This window comes from Eschrichtius robustus, chromosome 16 (assembly GCF_028021215.1).
Source record: "Eschrichtius robustus isolate mEscRob2 chromosome 16, mEscRob2.pri, whole genome shotgun sequence".
In the NCBI taxonomy this organism is placed as follows: Eukaryota; Metazoa; Chordata; class Mammalia; order Artiodactyla; family Eschrichtiidae; genus Eschrichtius; species Eschrichtius robustus.
Genome location: NC_090839.1, coordinates 25,158,177 through 25,179,225, shown reverse-complemented (window position 1 = coordinate 25,179,225; position 21,049 = coordinate 25,158,177). Strand labels below are relative to the sequence as shown.

General features: G+C 42.5%; 1 protein-coding gene and 1 pseudogene across 3 annotated transcripts in view; one reads left to right on the top strand and one right to left on the bottom strand.

Annotated features, from left to right (window-relative positions):
* Window positions 1-3,435: 3,435 nt before the first annotated feature.
* LOC137749869 (S-phase kinase-associated protein 1 pseudogene) lies at window positions 3,436-4,308 on the bottom strand (annotated as a pseudogene).
* Window positions 4,309-10,157: 5,849 nt separating this feature from the next.
* ITCH (itchy E3 ubiquitin protein ligase) overlaps window positions 10,158-21,049 on the top strand; it is a 127,054-nt gene continuing 116,162 nt past the window's right edge. Inside the window, exons 1-2 of one of the 3 annotated variants that reach the window (XM_068525211.1) lie at window positions 10,158-10,301; window positions 14,727-14,804. The gene's annotated coding sequence lies outside the window, so the exon portion shown is untranslated. Of the gene's footprint in view, window positions 10,327-14,726; window positions 14,805-21,049 lie in introns of all 3 variants that reach the window. The other 2 variants (XM_068525210.1, XM_068525212.1) reach the window with 2 other exon arrangements.

The window sequence follows — 21,049 nt, the reverse complement described above, 5'->3', positions numbered from 1 at the left end:
GAATTATAACATGTATATGTAGTAAAATCACAAATATTAAGTGTACAATTCAAACTTATATGTGTGTATGTACAGATTTTTGTGTAACCAGATCAACATATAGAACATTTCCCATGCCTCAGAAGGCTCCCTCATGAGGGAGGCTCCCCTCCCAGCTAGTTCTTCCTGCTCTAGGGTAACCAGTATTCTTATCTCTATCACCTTATGTTTGTTTTGCCTGTTCTTAAACATTAAAAAAAGTACCCTTCTCATGATGGCTACTCTTTTTTGTCTGGCTTTTGTCACCCATTGTTATGTTTGTGCAATTCATCTATGCTTTTGCCTGTGGTAATGGTTTGTTCTTTTTATTGCTATATGTATAAACATAGCATAATTAATTTTATTAATTCTCCTATTGATAACATTGGGGTTGTTACCTTACTTCTCTTGGTATATTGCTTCATTTCATCTATATGTATTTCTAAAAGTATCATTTGCATGTTTACAACTGAGGGAACGGAAGCTCAGAGAAGTTAGGTGACTTGCCTGAGGTCACACAGCAAATAAGTAGCAAAATCAGGTTGACTCCACATCCTGAGCTCTACACCTCAACTGCAGAGGAGTGGGAGAAAGCTCTTCCTCTTTCCACTCTCTGGGACTGAGATGGCCCTGGGTGTCCAAAAGACCCAGGTGGCCTGACCATCCCTGGAAGCAGCAGGATTGTATGCAGCCTGCTGGCTGGGAACTCTGTGCTTGTGACATGAGCCCATTCTGACCCTCGTAGGCAGCAGTCACAAATACCAGACAACTTTCATGACCACTGTGCTGCACAGTGTCTGGAAGGCTCAGGGATCAGGGCTCAGTCTCTGTCCCTCTCCAGCCTCAGGCCAGGCTGAGTGAGGTGTGGAGCCACCAGATAGGCAGGCCCAGGCTGGCAGCCCCGATGGGTGGCCCTGGGCTGGCTCCCAGCCACACTTGTCCTCACCCTACCTTAGTAGTTTGTCCTTGTCTGTATACACTCTGTGATAAGACTTACTCATATTTTTCTTTAAATCAACCCACTTTTTAAAAAACTTAATGATTTTAGTTAAGTTCTTTAAAAATTTTTTAATTTAAAAATTTAAAAAATTTTCAAATAGCTAATATAGGTATCTGACACATTATTTAAAAAGTATGAAAATGTTTTCCTCTTACTTTGTCCTCCAGCCACTCAATTTCTTTAAGAGATATACAATCTTATTCTCTTCCTTTGTGTCATCCAGAGATGTGCTATGCATATACAAGCGAATGAATATGTAATCTATTCATTTTTATTTTTGACCAAATGCTTAGACCTTATTTCCTAAATAAATTGGAGATGGTTTCATATCAGTACACGTAGATCTGCCTTGCTCTTTTTTTTTTTTTTTTTTAAAGCTGGCATAGTTTTCTAGTACCATAATTTATCTTATCCCCTACTGATGGACTTTGTCCTTATTTCCAATCTTTTCCTATTACAAACAATGTTATGATGGATCACATGTTCATCTGCTATTTTGCTCATTGCCTATTTATCTAAAGGATAAATTCTTAGAAATGGAACTGCTGGAACAACTGACATATGTGTTTTATAAAACAACTTTATAAAAAGTATAATTGACATACCAAAAATCTACAATTCAATGATTTGTAGTAAATTTATTGAGTTTTTCAATCATTATCATAAACAATTTTTAGAACATTTTCATCACTCTAATAAGACCCCCTCATGGTCATTTACATGGGTTAATTCCCATTCCTACCTCCTGTTCCAGGCAACCACTCATCTACCTTCTGTTTCTATAAATTTGCCTTTTCTGGACCTTTCAAATACATGGAATTAAATATACAATATGTGACCTTTTGTGTCTGGATTCTTTCCTTTAGCTTAATGGTTTTCAGGTTCATTCATGACATAGGTTGTATCAATAGCTCATTCCTTTTTATTACTGAATAGTATTCCATTGTATGGATATGGCACGTTTTTAAAATTCATTCATCAATTGACTGACATTTAATTTTCTTCCCCCCACTTATTTGGCTATTATGAATAATGCTGCTGTGAACAGTCACATGCAAGTCATTGGCATTCATTTTTTTCATTTTTCTTGGGCAGATACATAGAAGTGGAATTGTTGGGTCATATATGTAGAAGTGGAATTGTTGGGCCATATGATAAATTTATGCTTAGCTTTTTAAGAAACCAACAGACTGTTTTCCAAAGTGGCTGTACCATTTTACACTTCTACCAGCAAAGTATGAGACTTCCTGTTTCTCCACATTCTTGCCAACTTTGTTATTGTCTTTTTTTTTTTTTTTTTTTTAAATAACCACTCTAGTGGGTATAAAATGGCATCTTATTTTGTTTTTCACTAATGGCTAATGATGTCGGGCATCTTTTCATGTGCTTATTCCTGTACTTTCTTTAGTGAAATGTGTTCATATCTATTGCCCCTTTTTATTTTTTAATTAAAAAAAATTTTTTTTTATTAATTAATTAATTTATTTATTTTTGGCTCTGTTGGGTCTTTGTTGCTGCACGGGGGCTTTCTCTAGTTGCGGTGAGCAGGGGCTACTCTTCATTGTGGTGCACAGGCTTCTGTTTGTGGTGGCTTCTCTTGTTGTGGAGCACGGGCTCTAGGCACACGGGATTCAGTAGTTGTGGCCTGCAGGCTCAGTAGTTGTGGCTCACCGGCTCTAGAGCGCAGGCTCAGCAACTGTGGCACACGGGCTTAGTTGCTCCATAGCATGTGGGATCTTCCCGGACCAGGGTTCAAACCCATGTCCCCTGCATTGGCAGGCAGATTCTTAAGCAATGCGCCACCAGGGAAGTCCCTATTGCCCCCTTTTTAAATGGGGTTGTTTGTCTTCTTATTATCAAGTTTTAAGAGATTTTTGTATGGAGGGTGTTGGGGGAGGGATGGATTGGGAGTTGGGGATTAGCAGATGCAAACTATTATATAGAGAATGGATAAACAAGCTTCCACTGTATAGCACAGGGAACTATATTTAATACCCTGTGATAAACCATAATAGAAAATAATATGAAAAGGAATGCATATACATATATATGTATAACTGAATCACTTTGCTGTACAGGAGAAGTTAATGCAACATTGTAAATCAACTATACTTCAATAAAATAAAATTTTTAAAAATCACCATACCAAATTCTACCAAAATAGTTACATATGAAATAATATGATGTCTGGCATTTGCTTCAAAAGAAGCCATCGGCAGTGGTAATAGATGAAAGCTATTGTTAATGAGTTGCTATTTGAAGCTGGAAATTCATTATACTATTTTCTTTTCTTTTATATATCTTTGAAACTTTTCATAATGAAAAGTTTTTGTTGTTGTTGTTGTTTTCTATTTCAGAAAAATTTTTGCAAGTTGTTTTATTTACAATGCCAACTTTTAAAAGTCACTAAACTAAAGTTAACTGGACAATAAACTAGGCAGAAATTGCTTTACAAAAAGAGGGAAAGCCCAAAATGCCACTTTCTATAGAGAAGCCACAGTTCAATTTTATTCAGCGCAAAGAAAAAAGAACTTTTGATCATACTAGAAGAAACTGAGCCATAAGTTTGGAATCTGTACTGAAACTACACATGCAATGAGGACAACATTCTGCTAATACAACTGATTTGCTGTTGCATTTGTGGACTGTTTTTCTAATATTAACAATTATAAACAAAGCAGTGCAACTAGTATTTGGAACAATCCTTAACAGTGTTACAGCATCAGACACAAAGTTTCACTTCTCCTCACACCACTGGTTCTCTTTGCATACCTGGGCTTCCTCTTCTTCAGTAAAATCATTTTTGACATTGAATGTCTTTGGAATCTCCTCAGGAATTTTCCCCTTGATCATATTGGCAACAGTCTTGCAGGTAACATCAAGCAAACCTTTGATGTCTAAGTAGTTTGCTGCCAGTATAAGCTCAAAAAGTGTTCCTTGGTCAACTTTCAGGGATTCTTGATCCCAAACAGGAATATCATCTGTTCAATTTTCTTTGCTCTCATCATCCTCGGGAGGAGGAGGATCATCCTTGTGGTGGGGGCACCACTGAATGACCTTTTTTAATATTGCTGCATTAACATTTGGCAAGGGGACTACATCATCATCTCCTTCATCATCCATTCCCAAATCTTCCAACATGGTCTTAATAGTCACAGATTGTTTCGCTATTTCAACATCAACTTCAAATATCTCTCCATCACAGCTCTGCAACTTAACTGAAGGCATGGTGTTAGGATTCAAGGAGATGGCGGGCCAGAGGCTGATGAGAGCAGGGCGGCATCTGCAAAAAGAAAAACAGAAAAGCGGAGAACAAGGCCAACACCTGTTTTGGTTTTTTTTAAATTAATTAATTTATTTGTTTTTATTTTTGGCTGTGTTTGGTCTTCGTTGCTGTGCGCGGGCTTTCTCTAGTTGCAGCGAGCGGGGGCTGCTCTGCGTTGCAGTGCGCGGGCTTCTCATTGTCATGGTTTCTCTTGTTGCAGAGCACAGGCTCTAGGCACGTTGGCTTCAGTAGTTGTGGCATGTGGGCCCCATAGTTGTGGCCGGGCTTCAGTAGTTCTGGCACATGGGCCCAATAGTTGTGGCTTGCGGGCTCAATAGTTGTGGCTCGCGGGTTCTAGAGCGCAGGCTCAGTAGTTGTGGTGCACGGGCTTATTTGCTCCGTCGCATGTATGTGGGATGTTCCGGGACCAGGGTCAAACCTGTGTCGGCTGCATTGGCAGATGGATTCTTAACCACTGCACCACCAGGGAGGCCCTGGTTTTTGTTTTTTTTTTATGGCCACTTTTGGTACCACCTAAAATCATTTTGTGTGCATCATCAGTGCACAACCCCTTGGAAGATACTGGCTTAAAGGATAAGAGTGAGGGCTCTAGAGTCAGGCTGACCAAATTTGAATCCCGCTCCACCAGTTACTAGTTGATCTCAGGCAAGTCCTCAAACCTCTCTGGCACACAGCTGCCTCGTGTGAAAAATCAAGCACTAATTTTAATTGAACACTTACTATGGTCCTGTGCTGTGTTCACGCTCTCTCATTTTATCCTCCCCACAACCCTAAGAGTTTAGTCCTGTTTCACAGTTGAGGAAGCAGCCTGAACACACGTGACTGAAGCATTTGACCTTTCAGGACCTGCCCCTCCTCCCTCCAAGTTTAGAAGGTCCTCCAGGACCGAAAACAAAGTCACATGTTCCTATATCTCTAATTGCAGCCTTTACCGCCTCTGAAGTTTACATGAGTCAAGGCTGAGTTCTGAGATTCCCTGGAGTGTTTCTGGTCTGATGACAGCTTTCCATCTTGCATAATGTGACTTAGATGCTTGTCACTTTTTTTTTTTTTGGCTGTGTTGGGTCTTCGTTTCTGTGCGAGGGCTTTCTCTAGTTGCGGCAAGCGGGGGCCACTCTTCATCGCGGTGGGCGGGCCTCTCACTATCGCGGCCTCTCTTGTTGGGAGCACAGGCTCCAGACGCGCAGGCTCAGTAGTTGTGGCTCACGGGCCTAGTTGCTCCGCGGCATGTGGGATCTTCCCAGACTAGGGATCGAACCCGTGTCCCCTGCATTGGCAGGCAGATTCTCAACCACTGCGCCACCAGGGAAGCCCAGATGCTTGCCTCTTGATTCCATTTTTGCTTGAGGACTTTGCAGGCATGACTTTTTCTTTTAAATTTTTTTTAAAGACAGGTATATTTCAGTTTAGGATAGACATTTCCAGTGAGAACTGTGGGCAAGAAATGATTCTGATCTGCAATCTGTAGCTATGGGCCAACGGGGCTTTCCTAGGAGAGGGACAAATTCATGTTTGAGAGCAAGAAAAGAGGTAACTGAGGATAATGAGCAGGACTAGGAGAAGCTCTGGCATGCGATTTATTATCTCAGGGAGTTCTTCAGTCCTGCAAATGCTCCTCTGAATCTAAGTCCTCCCAGAAACTGCAGGAGGTGCTGAGCGCTCTTTATGGCTATTTATTACTTGGAGGCATTTAATTTCACTACCCCAATGGAGAAAGTGTATAAAGCCCTGGAAGTAGGGTTGCCAAATAAAATACATGATGCCCAATTCAATCTGAATTTTAGATAAACAATAAAAAAAATTAGTGTAAGAATGTTACATGCAGCATTTGTCACATATTTATACTAAAAAAATTATTAATTTTTTACTTGCAATTCAAATTGAACTGAGCATCCTACATTTTTATTTTCTAAATCTGGCAACCCTACCTGGGAGGGAGGGACTGACGTGACTAGGGACAGAACTTGTGTATCTCATTTTGCAGATGACAAAACAGTCTTTTTTTAAAAAATAAATTTATTTATTTATTTAATTTTTGCCTGCATTGGGTCTTCACTGCTGCATGTGAGCTTTCTCTAGTTGCGGCGAGCAGGCGCTTCCTTGCAGTGCGCGGGCTTCTCATTGCGGTGGCTTCGCTTGTTGCAGAGCACAAGCTCTAGGTGCTCGGGCTTCAGTAGTTGGGCCACGTGGGCTCAGTAGTTGTGGCTCAGAGGCTCTAGAGCACAGGTTCAGTAGTTGTGGCACATGGGCTTAGCTGCTCCGTGGCATGTGGGATCTTCCCAGATCAGGGCTCGAACCCGTGTCCCCTGCATTGGCAGGTGGATTCTTAACCACTGTGCCACCTGGGAAGTCCCTTTTTTAAAAAAAAAATTTTTATTTATTTATTTAGGCTGCGCCGGTCTTAGTTGCGGCATGCAGGATCTTTTAGTTGTGGCATGTGGACTCTTAGTTGCATGCCACTACTGAGAGTCCGCATGTCTAGTTCCCCGACCAGGGATCAAACCCAGGCCCCCTGCATTGGGAGCGTGGACTCTTACCCACTGGACAACCAGGGAAGTCCCAACAAAACAGTCTTAAAGAGGGAAAATGATGAGCCACAACCTCAGGTCTTCAGTGGTTTCTTTGGATCCAGATCTGAGGCTCCCAGAAGCCCCATCCAGTGTCTTCTCTCCATCAACACACAGTTCTGCCACTTTTCAAGTGTTTCCCTGCCTCTGGCATTGAATGCAGAATGGCTCCAGGGAAGTGGGGGACAGCAGCGTGACTAGCAGCGTGACTAAGTGTTCTGCAGGGAAAGCCAGTAAGTGACAGGTGGCATGTGGGCTGCTGGGGTTTCTCTCCCCACTCCTTCCAGCTCTGCATCCCTGCTTCCTTCTCTCTCCAAAGGCCTGGGAAACTCCTTCCCTTGCTGGTGGGGGCCTCTCCCAGCCTTCCTGCCCCTGCTGTAGCAGGGCTGGGTCCTGTCCCAGGTTGACCTGGCTGTCCAAGGCAGAAGGAGGGTGTAGGTGGCTCAAGGCTTTATTAGCCACCAGTCCTACATTCTGACCAGGCCAAGACTAGACTGGCTTTTGGATCAGGGAACTTGGGAGCCAGAGCCACATAGCATGGGAGATGAGGAAATGCCCAGGCTGGGATTCTCTGCCCTCACCAACCCAGCTTCTCCTTGGAGAACCACCAACTACCTACTTACCCTGGATGTCCTAGAATCTTCACAACATCCTAGGAGGTAGTAGCTATTATTCCTATTTAGAGATTTGGCCACTGAGGTTCAGGGGATTTCCCTAAAACCCCTGAAGTAAGATGTTGATAGTCAGAACTAGCTCCTTGATCTATGTGCCTCTGAAGAAGCCTGACATTAATTCTGGTAGGTTCTACCTCCCAGATCACAGCTAATCTACCCTGTTGGTATGAGCAAGAAGGTTAGGATACCATAGTCCACCCAGCATAGTGGTTCTCAAAACGTGATCCCTAGGCATCAACATCACCTGGGAATTGTTAGAAATGCAAATTCTTGGGCCTGATTCCAGAACTTCCTGACTTAAGAAATTCTGGGTGTGTTACTTGGCAATGTGGGTTTTAATAAGCCCTCCAGCTGATTCTGATGCACTCTAAAGTTTGAGAAGCTGGCATGTAGTAGAAAGAGATGCATTTTTGGAATAAAACGAATAAACATTTAAAACATACATTTGTTTTATATATACTTTTCTTGACATATAATATACAGAAAAATACACATGTAAATATGCAGCTTGATGAATTTTCACAAAGTGAACATGCCTGTGTACCAGCAGCCAGATCAAGACACAGAACATTTTTACCAGCCCCAAGAACCCCCTTTTTTGTCTCCTTCCTGGTATTACCTTCCCTCAAAGGTAATCACTATCCTGACTTCAAACACCATACATTAGTTTTGCCTAACATTAGATAGTTTAAAAATTGTATATGAAGACAGAATCTGGAGCGGACTTCGGTTGGATCCCTGGTTCCTGGCTGAGTGATCTTGGACCATTCATCTAATTTCCTTGAGTCTCATTTCCCTCTCTGTATAATGGGCATAAAAATACCTCATACCTTAAAGGCACAGTGTTCCCCAATCTTGCCTAGTGATAAGAATCACCTGGGGCACTAGTTAAAAAATCCACATTCCCCCATTCTTAATAGGACAAAAATTGGTTGGGGGTGCAGAGATTTTTTTTTTTTAATTCTTTTTCTCTAAATTTATTCTTTTGTTTTTGTCATGCGGCGCTGCGCAGCTTGTAGGATCTTAGTTCCCCAACCTGGGACTGTACCCGCGCCCTCCACGGTGAAAGCGTGGAGCCTAACCACTGGACCGCCAGGGAATCCCCTCTGCCCCCCAATTTTTTTGTAAAAGCACAGATATATGGCACATAAATTGATAAACAGTATGTTTGTGACATTAAAATTTCATGAGGGAATTTAGGAAAAAATGTCTAGGACTTCCCTGGCGGTCCAGTGGTTAAACCTCCGTGCTTCCACTGCAGGGGGCACGGGCCTGGACCGGGAGCTAAGATCTCGCATGCTGCGTGGGGTGGCCAGAAAGAAAAAAAAAAAGTGTAAAAATGTTCCTTACAGAGATGATAATTTCAAAAAAAGGTGAGAAACACTGCCTACTACAGTGATTCTCCAAGTGTGGTCTGTGGTTAAAAACGCAAAATCTGAGGCCTGACCTCAGAGTTACCAAATTGGAAATCCTGGGGGTGAGGCCCAGCAAACTATGGTTTAAGTCCTGCACGTGATTCTGATGGGCACTAGAGTTTGAGAACCATTGCGCTAGACAATGTGAATGGGGTGGGGTTATAGGAATCTGTATGTTTAACAAGCTCTCCTAAGGTACATTGCAGGAAACATTGACATGGAGGATTTGAAAGTATTTGAAAAGTGTAAGTGACTTTCCAGATGGTAAAATACTATTTTCATTAAGAGGAACACGCTAAACAATAATAGCAAAGGTCACTAATTACTAAGCACTTAGTTGTGCCTCTGAGTCCACTTGCACAGCCTATTCTCACAACCCGTGAAGGAAGTTAAGAGGTTGGACTCTGAAACCACAGTGCCTGGGTTCTTATCCAGCTTGTGACTTGGTTTGTGCATCTGTAAAGTGAGGAAAATGAAGGTACTTCCCTCATAGATTTGTTGTGAGGATTAAAGAATCTTATTGATCAGGGGACTTCCCTGGTGGTCCAGTGGGTAAGACTCCGTGCTCCCAATGCATGGGGCCCGGATTCCATTCCTGGTCGGGGAACTAGATCCCGCCTGCATACCGCAACTAAGACCCCACGCAGCCTAAATAAATAAATGTTAAAAACCAAAAAAGAATCTTAATGATCAGCTCTTAGAACACCTGCCATGTTGGCACCACTTACGTATAAGCTGTTTTCATCATCCCTAAGCGCACCCTGTTAAAAGGTGGAGTTGAATCCAATCAATGCAACTCCTGAGTGTACTTTCTTAAGGACTAAGCTACAGTTCAGTGGTTCTCAAAGTGTGATCTCCTACCAGTAGCACACCAGAGAGCTTGTCCGAAATGTAAATTATTAAAATTATTAGGTCCTATCCCAGATCTGATGAATTAGAAACCCTGGGGGTGGGGCTCAGTAGTCTTAAGTTTTAACAAGCCCTTCAGGTGATTCTGATGCACACTAGAGTTTTGGATCCGCAGCTACAGCTTTTAGAGGTTCTGGTGTGTGATTAGGAGAGTTTTCAAAAAAGCCTAGAGGTACTGGGAGCAATCCAGGCGTCCCTCCCACCTGACTGAGCGCAAACCCCGATTTAGCTGCGCTCATCAGCCTGTACGAGCTCTTCCTGCCGGCAGCGGGCTAGTGCGCAAGGCCTTCTGGGGCTTGTAGGCCGGATTGCTCTCGAGCTGGAGGCGCCTGCGTGTTGGCCGCCAACTCGTTCTAGTAGCTGTGGTTCGGGCTCGGGACCGGCTGCCATCTTAGTCGAGGGACTGAAGAGTCGCCGCCGCCCCGAGTCCCGGTAAAAATCCGCGGGCGGACTGGAGGTAGTTCTGGGGAGAGGGAGGGTCCTGGATAAGCGTGTCCGAGGAGAACGAGGGATGGAGAAGTGCGGCGCGTCAGCCGGGACCCCAGAGCTGCGGCTGCTTCCTCTTCCCCAGAGCCGGTGCCCGTGGGGGGCGCGGCGAGTTCGGGCTAGTGGCAGGGGCCCGGCGGGGGTCGGGGTGGGTCGGCTGGACGCACCCAGCGGCCACTCTTGGGCTTAGGCGTCCGGAGCCCCTCGCCTCGCGGGCGCCAACTTATGAGAGAACTGGGCCGCAGTGGGCGCCCGCAGGGTCTGGCCCCGAGCCCCTCAGCCCCGCCCGGGGGCCACTCTGCCGCGGCCCGGCCTACGCGCGGGGCCGGGCGGCAGCGGCCGGCGCGGGCGACGTGGCCCTGCGAGGGGCGGTGGCCGGGCCCACCTGCCACCCGCTGCCTTTCCCGAGACTTTTTGGAGACCCCACTCGCGAGAGGGGCCCAGTACAGTGGCTGCCTCTCTTCTCTCTTCCACTCCCCTCCTCCCTCCATTGTCCCCCAGCATGGTGGTCCCGGCCCCGGCGTCCTCCTCCGCGCCCGCTGTCGCCGCGGAGTTTTGCAGACGTGGAGCTGTCACTGTCCTTCCTCCTGAGAGTACCCTTGTCTTTAGTGGAGAGAAGAAAAAAGTAGCCGTGATGAGGACATGACTTAGGGGTGACTAAGTGGGGAACTTAAGTTTTCAGACTTAGCTCCGGGCCGCGACTCAAAGAGAGATAAACACACGGTCTGTGTGCCCCAGGTAGACGTTCGGCCCCAAGTTAGCGATGTAACCAGGTGAATTTGCAAACTACCCGAAATCCACGGTTCCCAATAACAAGTCAGCTTGTTGTCTTGGTTATATTCATATCTTAATCTTGTTAGATTTTCTGCCATTATTCCATAGCTTCATTATACTTTTTTGGGAGTGAGTGGTGGGGAAGGAAGAGTGGGATTTTTCTTTGAAAATTAACGAGGCACTTGAGCCAGACACCTATCATTGTACTTAGTTGGGGTGTCGCATGTATTCCTAACATAATTAGGTCTTAAGGAAGTACTAAAGGCAGTGTATTTCCACCCTCAAAATGGGCTAAGGATTTGTTTTTCAGCCGAAGTAAAGTTCTCACGGCAGCTCTGGTGAGAGGCTTCACTGTGTATTCATAGGTTTACTCAAGGTACGATTACTTCATTTTTAAGATTTAGAAATGAAGGTGGAAATTCACCTGCTTTTTTGAACAGTGAATGTAAATTATTTTGGGTGTGAGTTCAAAAGGAATTCCTTCATCTTCAGCATATGAGTCAAGTCAGCAAGGGTATGATATGAAATAAACAAGTGCAGAATACTTCTTCATTGTATTCTAGAATAAATCATTTCTACATTAGTTAAAGAATTATCTTTACACCTATTGGAAGAGACAAACCACTAGCCCCCAAATTTGACCATTAGAATAATTAGGGGAGCTTTTGAAAAGTAGAAATTTCAGGGCCTCATTCTCTGAGATTGATTTAATACATTTGGGTTAAAACTTGCCTCAGGCAATTCTGATGGTCTTGGGAACCATTGAGACAAACAATACTTTGGATAAACCAAAAAGCTTTGAGACAATAGAGGAGGTAACCAGTTGTGTCCCGGTTGACCTGAGAAGGAGGAAGGATCTGCTCCTGGACCTAAGTTGGGTGTTAGGTGATGAGTAGGATGGGGATTGTGATGGGGAAAGGGAAGGAGGGCAGACAGAGGAAACACCTTAATACTGTGCGTAAATGGAGAGGATTGTGGAAGAAAAAGAGAGCAGGGAGTGGGATGGGGAAGGAGAGCACTGTGGATGTGAGGCCAGAAAGGTAAAAGGCTACTATATGAAAAGTTCTAAGTATAATGGGAAAAAACTTGTTTTATGTTGTTGGCAATAGATACACATTTTTGAACAGGAAAGTGATATGAGTAGATGTTTGCTTTAGAAAGATTGCTCTGGTGACAAGAGTGAAAAAGGATGGAAGACTGGCTGTTGCAGAGGTCTAGGTGAGAAGTGAAAGGCTTGACCTTGTAGAGAGGCTGTGGGGATGATCAAGGGATGGGATTTAGTTCTTTACTAGTGCAGTATTGTTGCCCTGTTTTTGTATGAGGATTTCTTTAGGGCCAGTCTGGGTAAAAGGTTCCTTTTCTGTCAAAAGAACCCATTGGCAAATCAGAATAATATTGATAGGTTATGTATGTTAATGGTATCAGAATGTATTGTTCATTAGCTTTCTTGATCAGGTGCAATTTGTAGAATTTGGAGATTAGACTGAAATTTATGACTATCAATACTATTGATTTAAGCTTGTTGGAAGTGTTTTTCTCCCACCCTCAGAAACTTGGTTGTAGAATTTTAGAGTTGGAAGAGATTGTAGAGATTATCTACAGTCTGCAGTGGCAGATATATTTTGTTTTATGGGCCGACTTTCATTTGAAGTAGCTGCCAAAGCCCTGTGTTGAGAAGGATTTTGATCATATGCATTCTCTGGGAAAGTGAGTTATGACTGATTAGTGATTCCTCCTGTGGACACTAGTTATCTAATGGGTAGTATATGTGCCAGGTATATGCTATTCTTAGACTAGTCCAACCTGTTAGTTTTCTGTTTGCTTAAAAAAAAAACTGGGACTTCCTGGTGGCACAGTGGTTAAGAATCTGCCTGCCAATGCAGGGCACACGGGTCCAAGCCCTGGTCCGGGAAGATCCCACATGCCGAGGAGCAACTAAGTCCGTGTGCCACAACTACTGAGCCTGCACTCTAGAGCCCACAAGCCACAACTACTGAGCCCGCGTGCCACAACTACTGAAGCCTGCACGCCTAGAGCTCATGCTCTGCAACAAGAGAAACCACCATAAAGAGAAGGCCGCGCACCGCAACGAAGAGTAGCCCCTGCTCGCTGCAAGTAGAGAAAGCCTGCACGCAGCAACGAAGACCCAATGCAGCCAAAAATAAATAAATTTAAAAAAGAAAAAAAAAAAACTAGTTAAGAATCAGAGCTAGAAGTAGAACCAAGTTTTGTAACTCTTAGCCTCTTCTCCAGTGTATCAAGATGAAAGTGCGCTACTAAAGAGCTTTTGGTATTAGACCAAAAGAAAAAAAGTATTTCTAGCCTGAGCCTCTTGACTGTTTAGTTAAGAGTTTAACAAGGAACTTTGGCCTAGAAGTCAGTTTTGTTGTATTCATTCTGGCTTAAGAAATTTGTGTTGGGACTTCCCTGGTGGTGCAGTGGTTAAGAATCCACCTGCTAATGCAGGGGACATGGGTTCGATCCCTGGTCCGGGAAGATCCCACATCCCGCAGAGCAACTAAGCCCGTGCGCCACAACTACTGAGCCTGCGCTCTAGAGCCCGCGAGCCACAACTGAGCCCGCGTGCCACAGCTACTGAAGCCCACGTGCCTAGAGCCCATGCTCTGCAACAAGAGAAGCCACCATAATGAGAAGCCCGCGCACTGCAATGAAGAGTAGCCCCCACTCGCCGCAACTAGAGAAAGGCAGTGCACAGCAACAAAGACCCAACGCAGCCAAAAATAAATTAAGAAATTTATTTAAAAAAAAGAAATTTGTGTTAGTACTCATAGGAAATAGTGTTGTCGTCGTGTCCTCCCCCCCCCACCCAGCCCCGCTTCCTTTCTTGTTCCTCACCCTTCTCTGTTTTGGGTTTTGGGTTTTGGGGATTGGTTTCCTTTATGTGAATTAAGGCAAAAGTATATAAAGATTTTTTTTCCCCCCTTCCTGTATTTATAGCACCTAGCCAAATTCTGGGCTCATAATAAGCACTCAGTAAAGGCATGTTGATTTTTGTGGCTGTAAATGATACTGGCTTTGAGTCAATATAAATTAGCAAGGGGGCGGGTTGCAGAATTGAATTGCAGCATTCTCTGGTTGAGAGGTCAGCCCTCAGCTAAAAATGTTGGGTTGGAAACTAGCCTCACAACTAGAAGTAGTTAACCAGAAGCTGTTCCTTGCCTCTGTCCTCTTTCAGTCTAGCAGTGTACTGTCCTTGGAGAGCTACTGCCAACTCAGCTCTTTACTTCTTTTCAGAACTGGCTATACTCTGATCCTTGGAGTACTTTTTCTTTTCTTATCCCTAGGAGCTTCCAAGTTGCAGGGATAGTCCTTACTGTGACCCCAATAGGTAGAGTATGTGTTTATATGGCCATCCTCGTTTTGCCATGTAGCTGTACGCAGGTGGGGGTCACCCCTTACGGAGTGTGAGTCATTTTCTCCCCGACTCACCTTCTTATCCTGCCTGCTCCATCAAAAATTATCTGTCCCATGAAACTTTTTAAAGGACATTGTGCTGTCAGATTCCTAAGGTCATTGCTGATCTGATGTGTTTAACCATAGGAATAGTGTGTTAATGGACCCTCCTTCCTCTCTCAGGTAACATGCATTTAACAGTGGCCTTCTGGAGACAGCGCCTTAACCCAAAGAAGTGACTCCAAACAGTGAAAACTTCAGGTATGGTGGCACGCCTGTGAGAGAGATTGGGGGGCAAGAATGGTGCTGAGGGTCAGCCCTGGTCATATTAACAGCTGTGAGGAGGTATGGGGAGACACCAGTGTTCATGCTGGCTAAATCAGTTGGTTGAAGAAATAGACAGTTTCTACTTGGACCTGAAACCCAAAGCTGCTTTTAGAAGGATTAGGCATATTGTACAATGTGAGCCACATTGTACTCTTAATTTGAGTCCTGAGGACTGACTTTTCTGTTTTTCTAGCTTCCCTAGACATACATAAACTTTTCCCACTTGTGCTGTTTTATAAACATTTATCTCTGTATACTTGTCCAGACATGTGCATGTATATGGTTAAAAAGTGTAGGAATTAAAAAGAAGACAATACGGTTCAGTGGAAAAAGAATAGAGGGCTTGGAAAGAAAAGGTCTGGGTTTTGATTTGATTTTGCCACTGACAAACTGATTGTTGGCAAATTACTTAATATTGACAGGACTCAGTTTATATATCTGTAAAATAGATGTGTTGATTCCTACCTGCCTCCCTGGCATTGTTGTGAGGATCAAATATTGGGTTGGCCAAAAAGTTCTTTCGTTCGTTTTTCTGTAAGATGTTACGGAAAAACCCAAACGAACTTTTTGGCCAACCCAATAAAATAATACATATTAAATCTTTAGAAAAAAAATGAATTCACAGCTTATGGCATTATGTAGATCTACCAGGTGGGAGGAGTTGGCAATAATATTGAAAAGGAAAGCAGGACAGGACAGATGCACTTTAAAAGATCAGGAGAGGAAAAATAATAAAAGAACAGGAGAGAGAAAAGGAAGACTACTGGTTAAGAATAAAAGTAGAGCATAGGAAATGTCAAGCAGTAAGAGAATAGGGAGTGAATGAAGTAGAGGATGTGAATTGGTTGGTGAGAAAGCTGAATAGGAGGAGAGGATCCCTTTCATTTGCCTAACCCTAACCTTGCAACTGTTGTCATTACCACCTTTCTTCATATGTGTCTCATCCATAGTGGGCTTCTTGTCTCCACTGTAAACGTCATAATAATAAAATGTTTATTATTCATTCAACTGTGTGACCCTTTGTGTTTAGCGTATATTTTTGTTAACAAATTGCCTTATAAATGCCAAGAGACCAAGGCTGTGACTTGCTTATTATGGTATCCCAGGTCACTGCTATAATAAAATATGTGCTTAATCTGTTTTTTTTTTTAATAGTTATGGAGAGAAAAGAAGGAGATAGGGTGCTTTGTGAGAGATACTAGGGAAGGGAAGTGGTAAGAGGAAAAGTAGATAAATAAGAGATAGTAAGAAGAATTCTCAGAGGATAATGAAAGGGAAGACATGAAAATGAAAAAAATATGTAGAACAGAAGGGAAAAAGATGGTGTTATCTGCAGTTAATGGAACAAGGCAAATTTCATATCTTTAATGGTGATGTAATACCTCACAAAAAGTTACGTACTGGGAAAGATCATTTTCCATACCAAATATCTTTAAAATATTTCTAAAAGTATCCACTTCATCCTGAGCTCACAGAGTAGTTCTTTGTGGGAAGAAAACTGGGCCAATATTCAGGAGACATGGGTTCTGGCCTTGGTATTGCTTGTTACTTAAATTCTGTGATCTTGAGCAATTCGCTTAAATCTCTCTGGACTGCATTGCTTGTCTATTGAAAGTATGAACACAATGCTCTCTCCTAGCTCTTTGATTATTCTCTGTGCTTCATATGCCGGCTCACTAATTTTTCAGGTCTTTGTTGATATCATAATATAGGACTGGTCTCAGGAAAATCTTATAATAGGACTTCATAAAATCCAGTGCTTTATAAATGAGAAGCCATTTTATTTAAGTTCTACTTTATTTATTTATTTATTTGTTTATTTTATTTTATTTTTTTTTGGCTGTGCCGCATGGCTTGCAAGATGTTAGTTCCCCAACCAGGGATCGAACCATGCCCCCTGCAGTGGGAGTGTGGAGTTCTAACCACTGGGCTGCCAGGGAATTCCCTTAAGTTCTACTTTAAACATTGGTAGAGAGACTTACAGGAAATCTAAGTATAGGAATGTTAAGTTTATAACACTCAATAAGCATTTATTGAGCCCCTGTTATGCTAGGTCCCAAGGGGTACTCTGCCTCAAGGATTTTGTGTTTTTGTCAGGAAAACAAACTTGTTCACCAGTAATAATTGTAAAAAGCAAGGTGATAAATGCTATAATAAGGATTTTGTTGCACTGCAATTTAAGATACTTGGATATCTTGGTTCCTTTAATATAATTGAATATATGCTAACTGCTGCTTTGTGCTAGACATTGCAGGGACTCATGGAAAAAGCAGTCCCTGCCCTCAAGAAACTTGCAATTTTTTTCACGTCTACAAACTGTTTACCCTAATAGACATAACCTTCTACTCCAGGAGAGAGAAGGAGTTTTGTACTGAATCATCACTTTGTATTTTTAAACTAAGAATTCGTCTGCATATTGAACTTACCTTACTCCAGAAATAGTCTGATAACAAATATATGTTATTTTATTGGATTCCCTAAACTTTGTCAATTACAGAGAAATTTTTCTTTAAAGACCAGGAAAAAAATCCAGAAATGCCATCTGCATTTAGGTGAACTGTGGTTTGCTTTTTAGTCATTTGTGTAAAGAAAGAACAGGCTCTAAAATTTAGTCTTTGATTCTTCGTTCCAGAGAGTCAGTTCAGTTGGTCACAGAGGAAAGTACGGTAGGGAATCATATTGTAGGGGTTAACTGTGTACTGGAGTTAGATTGTCTGATTTTGAATTCTGGCTCTACCGTATCCTGGCAGTATGACCTTGGCCAAGTTGCTTAACTTCTTTTTTTTTTGTTTATTTATTAAGTTTTTGGCTGTGTTGGGTCTTCGCTGCTATGCATGGGCTTTCTCTATAGTTGCGGCGAGTGGGGGCTACTCTTCATTGCGGTGTGCGGGCTTCTCGTTGCGGTGTCTTCTCTTGTTGCGGAGCATGGGCTCTAGGCCAGCTGGCTCAGTAGTTGTGGCTCGTGGGCTCTAGAGTGCAGGCTCAGTAGTTGTGGTGCACGGGCTTAGTTGCTCTGAGGCATGTGGGATCTTCCCGCACCAGGGCTTGAACCTGTGTCCCCCACATTGGTAAGCAGATTCTTAATCACTTCGCCACCAGGGAAGCCCTGCTTAACTTCTTTGTGCCTTAGTTTCCTCATCTGTAAATTGAGAATAATAGTAGCATGTATCCATAGGGTTGTTGTGTGGAGTAAATGAGATAATGTATTTTTGCTTGAACAATAGTTGGCTCAAAATAAGCAGGAAATGTTAATTGCCAGTATTACTGTTGTTGTCATTATCACATTATCATCATCACCAACCTTGTCCTTCTTAAAATTATCTTCTCAATTTATTAATTCATTCAGTAAATTTATCTAGGGTGAGCACTGTAAAGTCAAATGCCTACAAGGGCTAGATGAACATTTTAAACAGTAATGATAGATCAGATTGGGACTTAAGTGATTTAGGGAATTCATGTCACTCCAGTGAGGCAGCTGTTATGCAGCTTTGGCTCACTTTATTTTTTTTTAAATTGAGGTGAAATTCATCTTTTTAAAATACATGATTCAGTGTTGGCTCACTATTGATCTGGCAGGGGGCTGAGGGGGGTGGCATGTAGACAGAGTGTGGCCTGAACATCTTAACTTTTTTCTGAGCAGAAGCTAGAATTCCAGATTTTGTGAGAAATTTTTATTTTTAAATGTTGGCAACTTAATGAATTCATAAAAAATTCTGTGAGCCAAGCAAATCACCACTGTGGGCAGGATTTGTCTTGTGGGTTGCCATTCTGCAGCCTCTGATCTGGGGCTCAATTTTTTGCAGCATAACCCACGTTCCCTGCCCTCTGGGAAGAAAGTCCTTGCCCACATAGAGATTTTTAAAGTTCAAGCAATACCTTAGAGCAGTCTAGGGCTGAATGAGGAGTATATAGAATAATTAAGGCAAAGAGGAGGAGAGAAGTTACTTAAAACTGGGATTCAGAATGGGCAAAATGGCAGGAATGGACTTGAGATGGTGGAAGTACAGTGAATTTAGATTAATCTGAAGAGGGTTTGTGTGGTCCGCGTAAGAAGAGAAAGTTTGGAAATATTAAGAGAGACCAGTGTAGGGGCAGAAAAAATTTCTCTTCTTCCCGTCTAGGTTCTTTGGCTGGTCTAATCATTGATATAAGACAGATTAACAGGAGAAAAACAAATTTCCTAAATATGGTATGGGAGCCCCATAAAAGTATGAGACTCAAAGGGCAGCCAGCTAATAGAGGCTTATATGAACATCCTGAGCTAAGGAAAGGGGTAGGGGCCTGGGGATACAAAAGGAAGAGAAGAGGAGATGTTTGGAAAATAAAGGTTGCCTTGATACGCAGGTAAGTTTCTTAGGTAAAAAGATATCTCTGGCAATAGTTCTCTTCTTGGTACAGGCCTCCTTTCCAGTGTAAATTTAGGCAGTTGAGGGGGAGGTAAAGAGCTTTTACTGAATCTGCTGAGTTTTGATTGTTTTTAGCTCAAAATAATCCTTATGCCAAAGTAGCATATTTTGGGGTGAAAAATTCTGCTCCCCTTCACCAGCCTTCTTATTTTGGGATAACCTTAAGTCCTGTTGACTGACAGGATGAAATGGTATTTTATGAAGATTTATTTGGTAATATTGAGGTCTACAAGTATTTACTAGGGTTGGTAGGGTCTGGAGGTAGGGAGACCAGGCTAGGAAGGTGGTAGTGAGAATGGAAAGTGACAGACAGAAGCTTGTATTTGGGTCACCCTGTGACAGTAGGACCCTGCAGTAAAGAGGGCAGATTTTGAAAGCTTTTCTCATATTCATTCTTTGAATGAAAAACTGGGATATGTGAGGATAATGCTAAAGAGGCTATCCCTCTTTCTTTCTTTTTTTGGCTGCGTTGGGTCTTCGTTGCTGCGCGCAGGCTTTCTCTAGCTGTGGCGAGTGGGGGCCACTCTTTGTTGCAGTGCACGGGCTTCTCATTGCGGTGGCTTCTCTTGTGGAGCACAGACTCTAGGCGTGTGAGCTTCAGTAGCTGTGGCTCGCGGGCTCTAGAGCGCAGGCTCAGTAGTTGTGGTGCATGGGCCACAGCAACAGTTAGTTGCTCCGCGGCATGTGGGATCTTCCTGGACCAGGGCTCAAACCCGTGTCCCCTGCATTGGCAGGTGGATTCTTAACCACTGCGCCACAAGGGAAGTCCTATCCCTCTTTTTTCATGTTGTGGATCTTCATTACTCAGCCCCAGCACCCTCTTTAATGATGGATCACGTACATAGTCTTATGATTTCCCAGCTTCATAAGAAGAATAGAAAAGGAAGAATCAAAGTAGTTCAACTGCTTATTACATTTCTAGTTTCACATTTTTGGTCAGCTCAGTTAACCTCTGAGGAGTTTCTGTAGACTTCAGTTTAAACATGGAATTTTTGTGTTTAACAAGGTTTGGAAACACTAACAAAAGATTTTCTCATGGAAAAGATGTAGAATTTTGTTGCAGAAACTTGACACAGTAATTAATTTATGATTTAGAATGTTTAAAAAAACTGATAAATGTAGAAAGGTGGAATGTGTTTATTTTGTATAAACAGAGTGATTTTTAGGATTTAATTTTCACCAGGCCTTTTGTTCTGTTTATACTTCCTCATGAAAATTTTCTTGACATACACAGGAAAGTTAATTCCTTATTCTTGACTAAAATGCAAAATGTAGTTATTGTAAGTAGTCTTTTTAGAAAGTAATTTGAATAGTGTGTTAGATATAGCCTGAGCATTCAGAATATTTGAGATAGTAACATTTCCCTCACTGATGAATAAGAATACTGAACTGGGCCTATGAAAAGTAGACAAAGTTGCCGCCATCAAAGAGATGCAGCAACAGCGTCAAATTGAGCTAAATTTAAGTCTCATTTAATGGAAAAGGGATTTGTTTTTTGTTTCTTGAACTTTTGAAGCATGGTCTAACCTAGATTTTGGAGTTCATTTGTTCTGAAAAATTAAAAGGGATTTTTAGGTGGCTCATTGAATTATAGGTCTGCTGTGGAAGGAAAAGAACGTGGAAGAGGGATTAGCTGCATTTGCTTCTGTGGAAAGCTAGTAGTCAAAGGGAAATCCTAGATTATCTTTTTTTTCCCTTGAATTTCTGGAAGGAAAGAATTACTATAGGTCTTAATTAAAAACTGTATTATGTATGTATTGAAATGTGCAGAAC